The sequence below is a fragment of the Esox lucius genome, chromosome 2 (assembly GCF_011004845.1).
Source record: "Esox lucius isolate fEsoLuc1 chromosome 2, fEsoLuc1.pri, whole genome shotgun sequence".
In the NCBI taxonomy this organism is placed as follows: Eukaryota; Metazoa; Chordata; class Actinopteri; order Esociformes; family Esocidae; genus Esox; species Esox lucius.
Window position 1 is genome coordinate 15455375 of NC_047570.1, and position 7946 is coordinate 15463320.

The following is a 7946-nucleotide window of genomic DNA, read 5'->3' on the forward strand; positions in this document are numbered from 1 at the left end:
CCTCGGATTCAGGAGGAACAGTGTGGTGTTCGTCCGGGCCGTGGAACACTGGACCAGCTCTATACCCTCTACAGGGTGATGGAGGGTTCATGGGAGTTTGCCCAACCAATCCACATGTGTTTTGTGGATTTGGAGAAGGCATTCGACTGTGTCCCTCGCGGCATCCTGTGGAGGGTGCTTCGGGAGTATGGGGTCCTGGGTCCTTTGCTAAGGGCTGTCAGGTCCCTGTACGACCAAAGCAGGAGCTTGGTTCGCATTGCCGGCAGTAAGTCAGACTTGTTCCCGGTGCATGTTGGACACCGGCAGGGCTGCCCTTTGTTGCCGGTTCTGTTCGTAATTTTTATGGACAGAATTTCTAGGTGCAGCCAGGGGCCGGAAGGGTGTCAGGTTTGGGGACCACACGATTTCGTCTCTGCTCTTTGCGGATGATGTTGTCGTGTTGGCCCCTTCAAACCAGGACCTTCAGCATGCACTGGGACGGTTTGCAGCCGAGTGTGAAGCGGTTGGGATGAAAATCAGTGCCTCCAAATCCGAGGCCATGGTCCTCAGTCGGAAAAGGGTGGCTTGCCCACTTCAGGTTGGTGGAGAGTTCTTGCCTCAAGTGGAGGAGTTTAAGTATCTAGGGGTCTTGTTCACGAGTGAGGGAAGGATAGAACGGGAGATTGACAAACGGATCGGTGCAGCTTCTGCAGTAATGCGGTCGATGTATCGGTCTGTCGTGGTGAAGAAAGAGCTGAGCTGCAAGGCGAAGCTCTCGATTTATCGGTCAATCTACGTTCCTACTCTCACCTATGGTCATGAGCTTTGGGTCATGACCGAAAGGACAAGATCCCGGATACAGGCGGTCGAAATGAGCTTTCTCCGCAGGGTGGCTGGGTGATCCCTTAGAGATAGGGTGAGAAGCTCGGTCACCCGGGAGGAGCTCGGAGTAAAGCCGCTGCTCCTCCACATCGAGAGGGGTCAGCTGAGGTGGCTTGGGCATCTGTTCCGGATGCCTCCTGAACGCCTTCCCGGGAAGGTGTTCTGGGCCCGTCCCACCAGGAGGAAACCCCGGGGAAGACCTAGGACACGTTGGAGGGACTGTCTCCTGGCTGGCCTGGGAACGCCTCGGTGTCCCCCTGGAAGAGCTAGAGGAAGTGTCTAGGGAGAGGGAAGTCTGGGCAGCTCTGCTTAGACTGCTGCCCCCGCGACCCGGCCCCAGATAAGCGAAAGAAGATGAAAAATATGCATTTTACACACATGTTGGCAGCATGCACAATTTATATAGACACTGTGGTAGATGAAAATTCACAGAGGTTGAAGGGCTTTAATCATCCAGTCAGTGACATCTTCAGAACATTTAACAAAAGATAAAATAACCCAAATCTGAGACAATAAATCTTGCCCATTCTTCTTTCCAATATTGCTCAAGCTCTGTTGAGTTGGATAGGGACCTTAAGCTAACTGCAATTTTCAACTGAAATGTCAATAGGGAAATTAAGAATGTTCTTGGATCCAACCCTGACTGATGCTTTTGAAGAACGTTATTCAGGATTTGCTTTGAAAGTTCCTTTGTCTTCACGATGTAGATTTGGTTAGGAATTGTACTGCAGGACCTCATTTCTTTTCATTTGGACATTATGGACTTTTTTGTGTTTATCACTGGCAAAGATCAACACAAAAAAGTCCATTTTGATTTCACATTGTAACACAATACATTGTGGAAAAATCCAATGGACTGAATGCTTTTGAGAACAACTGGTCAGTATTTATGAAGTTTGACAATATCAAAAACAGCGAGTTATAATATCTTAATATTAGGATATAAAAGACATGATGCTGACTAGTGCACACACAAAGTTGAATTTCTTCCACCAAAGGTAACTAGCTACTGTTGGTTGGTTGCTGCTAGCTAACTATAAGATTCAATAAACCTAACTGCCTCCTATCTTGTTGTGCTTGCAAACTCCCATGTTGGCTGTTACTTTCCACCGTTGATCAAAAGTAGCAATGCAGAGACAAATTTTCAGCTACAACAGATAGATATAGTAATGCTTAAATTCAGAGCAGCATGTGTAGTTACAATGTTAGTAGCTTTATTTTTGTAAAGTAACAACCCCCAGTTTTACAATGCCCATTCGTGCAGGGATTATGAATGAGCAATGAGGTGTATCCAAAAGTCAACAATGAATATATAGTCTCGCATTGTCAGACCTTGGGCATGCGGGTATGCCATACATACCCGCATGCATGCTACGGTGACAAGATGCAGGACTCCTTTCTGTTCCTAGAATTTCTAAATAAACAGCTGGAGTCAAGGCTTTTTCACTTAGAGATCCATTATTGTGTAATGATCTGATGATCTGGTTAAGACCCAGTCTTAACCTTTAAGTGTTAACTGAAGACTCAACTGTTCAGTAGGGTCTATGGTTAAGTGTGGTCTGGCCCAGGGGTGTGAAGGTAAACTGCAAGGTACTGGACTTACAAGCCATCCTTGCTACATTTGCTTGGCGTTCTCTTTTCCCCACTGGGATATACTCTCCCCAGTGTCATTCAGGGGTGGAGTCACTGGTCTAATTGTGTTCCCCTGTGCCGTTGTCAACACTCACAAGATGGACGATAATTATGTGGGATCTACTTCGACCTCTCTCATGTTTAAAATGTTTTTGGTATCCTGTTGAATCTTTGGAGGACCTGGGCCCATGATCACACCATCAGGACTACCTGGCCTAATGACTTCTAGATGTCCCTCTCCTATGCTCCTGGTTGTGTTGCAGGTTTAGTTGCTGCCAAATGATTCCTGCTGTCACTGCCCACAGTCCATCTGGTCATCCCTGTACTTGTCCACTTGGTTGAGGTTATCTGGATTCTGCCTAAAGAATGCCCACCTGCATTTCAAATGCTGTTCATCTGAACATGCATAACATTGATGTGGCCACAAAGGTCATGTAATCTTATTATCTTCAACCGGCACAGTCAGAGGACTGGGCACACTTCACAATTCAGCTCCTCCCTTGAGCTGGATCCAGTATCAACCTAGGTTGCGACCCTACTAGGGAGCCATAGTGCATCAACTCTTGTTGCTTGCCCTTTGGGGTTTCAGGCTAGGTATCTGTAAAAAAAAAAACACTGTGACAACTTAAAAAAAGGGCTTTATAAAATACATTTGTTTGATTGATTTATACAGGTCTGAAAGCAGGGAAACAGTGAGAGAGTGGGAAGTGCTCAGCTTAATGGTAGTCGGAGGGAGAAAGTATATTAATCTGATGGTGCAGTGTGTACTTTGAGGAAATGTAAAGAAAATATATACTGTACTTTGTCTGTTGTGAAGGTCAGTATGCAGATGGCTTCACACATAGCCTTCCTAACTGATTCAGGTCATACTCCTTTTTTCCCTGTTTTTCACGTTTAGTATTTTATCCCATAGCTTCTTTTTATTTTACATCTGGCTTTCCTGGTCCTAATTCTGGTTTGTGAAGAAAAAATTACCAAAACTGACAATTACTGATACCACAACTGGCCTTAAATCAATACCTCATCCACTGGCATCGTTCATCCATAGTCAAGGATGTCAACTGAGAATCTTCTAGCCTATAGTTGCTGTCTGTGTGTGTGAATAAACTAACATAGTAACTAACATAGCACAACCTAAGATACCATGAACCCTTCAAAAAATGTTCATGGTCTATGTATATTTTAGTACTGCCACGGACAATGTATGAAAATCCTAGCCCTGAGGTGAACACACCTGCGCGGCATCATGGTCGAGCGGCCTGCTCACCTCCAGGACTAAGACTTTTAGTACGTCGGTCAAGTCAAAGGTGTTCCAGAAGAAGACGTTTCTTCTTTCAATTCTGTTCAGCTTCTAAAGCCTTTACAATGCCTGTCTATGCATTATATAAATGTGATCTGAAGCCTCTACAACTAAATGTCAGACTTTATGGTAGATTAATTTGTCATTACTGTATAAAATACTCACAAATGTCAAATATGATATAAACCACTATGTCAAATAAAACATAAACCTGTGTCTTATAAAGGGTGACTTGCTGTAGACTGACACATGATCGAAATTCAAGTCATGTAAGAATATTGCTCCAGAAGACACTTACCTGGATAATAGCTCCAAACATAAGGGAATTGAAATGGCTTTCTTCTGGAACGAAGTTACATTTGCTTTTCTTGACTACACAACACAGTATGCTGTACAATTTGAAATATGCTCCTATGAGGCTAAATAATCCATTTAAAACAAATACATCCTGGACATGTTGGTATGTGATGTTAATTATTTATCACAAGCTGCCTAAATCTAGTGCATACACCACAAAGAACACTGCAACTGCCTCTGAGGCGGCATACATTTAATGGAAAAGTAATGTTTTCAATTAATACGAAGTACGGTTTTCCCATTGAAATCACTGCAGCCAAGCTTGACTTCAATAAGATTTTCATCATACCAAATCAGAAGAATGCAAATTATAATGTAAATGTTATTGGGGAAAGATGATATTTGAAATCGAGTGCTTCCCAAATAGTTCATGCTCAGGAGATTTGGCATCTTACTGATGATTTTCTCTTGTTAATTTTGGTCCAGTCATTGTGTAGTTGCCAGGTCAAAGAAATTGGGATAATGCTCAGAAGAAAACTTAAATAAATATATACAAGGGTTGTATGGACCTGAAAAGCTGTTGTACATATTACTCCTCAACACAAGCTACAATTCAAGTAGCATAGGGACTTTGATTTTGAAGGCCACACTATAATTTCACTATTGTAGCTAACCTTCTGTAAATTCTACCTATACATAGCTGTTTGGTGCCACTAGCCTAGGATACATATATATATATATATATATATATATATATATATATATATAGTGTCTGTAACTGACTTCTAAGAGCAATTAGGAATCTCACGACTTTATGATATATTTACAATATACCATGGCTAAGTGTTGTGTCCAGGTACTCTGCAATGCGTTGTGCCTAAGAAAACCTTTAAGCTGTGGTGTCCAAATCTTTGTACCATTTTACATTGATATATGCTGACAGATTGGAATTTGTCAGACTGACATAATGTTAGAGGTTTGGGCACATTTTGATGCAACCTTGCAATTTCAGTTACAATGAAATTATTTATATTATGTTTATCAGCAAATATTTAAGCAATACATTTCTAGAAAGGTACTTATATACTCTTTCCACCCTTTACCTCAGTGATCAGAAGCATTATTTGGATTGGGATGGACAAAAGTGGGGTTAAATCCAGTATTATTTTATTATGAAACTGTACATTGTCAGGATGTAATTAAATTCACTCGATGTACGATGAAAACATCAAATCCTGGTAGGATTTGTCTGTGCTGTTCTATACCTGAATTGATGATAGAGCAGTAACAATAGAGAAAGGAATGCCACAAGTTTGCTACAGCCCAAGGCCCATGACTAAACTTCCACTCAGACATGGAAAAAAATTATTATGACCTTCAAATTACATGAAGTACATGAGGGAATCAATTTTGGTCAAACTCCCACACAATTATAATGGATGGTTGTTTCATTTCATACTCTACCCAGGATTTTAAAAACAGGACTTTAGTTTGATCTTGTTGTCCTGTAGAATCACATAAGTTTATGCAAACAATACTCCGAAACATTCCTTTGCCAAACTTTTTTATGAATAGTGCGTAAACAAATAGTTAACAACAATGATAAATCATGCCTTGGTTAAGGTCTGTCTATAACAGCTTTATACAATCTGTAGAATAGTATTTCTTTGGTAAATTATGAGCAGAAATTCCACTGCAGATGCATTGTTGTTAAAAGCACAGTTAAATATCTGCAATTATAGATGAAAGCAATTTAAGGTACAGCTAAAGTATGCAGTATATAAATGAATAGTGCATGGTCCCACAACATTGAAAAACATCAAGAGCCAATTTAGGACCTATGGTTTTCTTTCAAAAGATGGAAATAATCAGTTGATTTGCACAAATCTACCTGTCTTTTTTTTAACTTAAAAACATCCATTATTCAAATCCTTCATGCAGTTTCAAGTGTATTCCTGTATACTTCAAATGGGGGAGGAATGACATGGGAAGAACCCTAAAACAAATGGGGGAGGAATGACATGGGAAGAACCCTAAAACAAATGGGGGAGGAATGACATGGGAAGAACCCTAAAACAAACGGGGGAGGGATGACATGGGAAGAACCCTAAAACAAATGGGGGAGGAATGACATGGAAAGAACCCTAAAACAAACGGGGGAGGGATGACATGGGAAGAACCATAAAACAGCATTATTTGTCAACAGATGGAGATAGACCATAATTATTTAACATCCTTCAAGAATCCTTCAAGAATACTGATACCTACAGTACTGTCCAAAAGTCTTAGACACCTGAAAGTGAAACTAAGATCCATTTATTTGGGTAGTTAGTGTTTATTTGCAAAACACACACACACATATTATTGTGTGTGTGTGTGTGGAGAACAAGTATTTGATACACTGCCGATTTTGCAGGTTTTCTTACTTACAAAGCATGTAGAGGTCTGTCATTTTTATCATAAGTATACTTCAACTGTGAGAGAATCTAAAACAAAAACCCAGAAAATCACATGGTTTAAATAATTAATTAGCATTTTATTGCATGACATAAGTATTTGATCACCTATCAACCGGTAAGAATTCCAGCTCTCACAGACCTGTTAGTTTTTCTTTAAGAAGCCCTCCTGTTCTCCACTCATTACCTGTATTAACTGCACCTGTTTGAACTTGTTACCTGTATAAAAGACACCTGTCCACACACTCAATCAAACAGACTCCAACCTCTCCACAATGGCCAAGACCAGAGAGCTGTGTAAGGACATCAGGGATACAATTGTAGACCTACACAAGGCTGGGATGGGCTACAGGACAATAGGCAGGCAGCTTGGTGAGAAGGCAACAACTGTTGGCGCAATAATTAGAAAATGGAAGAAGTTCAAGATGACGGTCAATCTCCCTCGGTCTGGGGCTCCATCCAAGATCTCACCTCGTGGGGCATCAATGATCATGAGGAAGGTGAGGGATCAGCCCAGAACTACACGCCAGGACCTGGTCAATGACCTGAAGAGAGCTGGGACCACAGTCTCAAAGAAAACCATTAGTAACACACTACGCCGTCATGGATTAAAATCCTGCAGTGCACACAAGGTCCCCCTGCTACAGCCAGCGCATGTCCAGGCCTGTCTGAAGTTTGCCAATGACCATCTGGATGATCCAGAGGAGGAATGGGAGAAGGTCATGTGGTCTGATGAGACAAAAATAGAGCTTTTTGGTCTAAACTCCACTCAACGCGTTTGGAGGAAGAAGAAGGATGAGTACAACCCCAAGAACACCATCCCAACCATGAAACATGGAGGTGGAAACATCATTCTTTGGGGATGCTTTTCTGCAAAGGGGACAGGACGACTGCACCGTATTGAGGGGAGGATGGATGGGGCCATGTATCACGAGATCTTGGCCAACAACCTCCTTCCCTCAGTAAGAGCATTGAAGATGGGTCGTGGCTAAACACACAGCCAGGGCAACGAAGGAGTGGCTCCGTAAGAAGCATCTCAAGGTCATGGAGTGGCCTAGCCAGTCTCCAGACCTGAACCCAATAGAAAAACATTTGAGGGAGCTGAAAGTCTGTATTACCCAGCGACAGCCCCAAAACCTGAAGGATCTGGAGAAGGTCTGTATGGAGGAGTGGGCCAAAATCCCTGCTGCAGTGTGTGCAAACCTGGTAAAGAACTACAGGAAACGTTTGATCTCTGTAATTGCAAAAGGTTTCTGTACCAAATATTAATTTCTGCTTTTCTGATGTATCAAATACTTATGTCATGCAATAAAATGCAAATTAATTACTTAAAAATCATGCAAAGTGATTTTCTGGATTTTTTTCACCCAGTTGAAGAGTACCTATGATAAAAATTACAG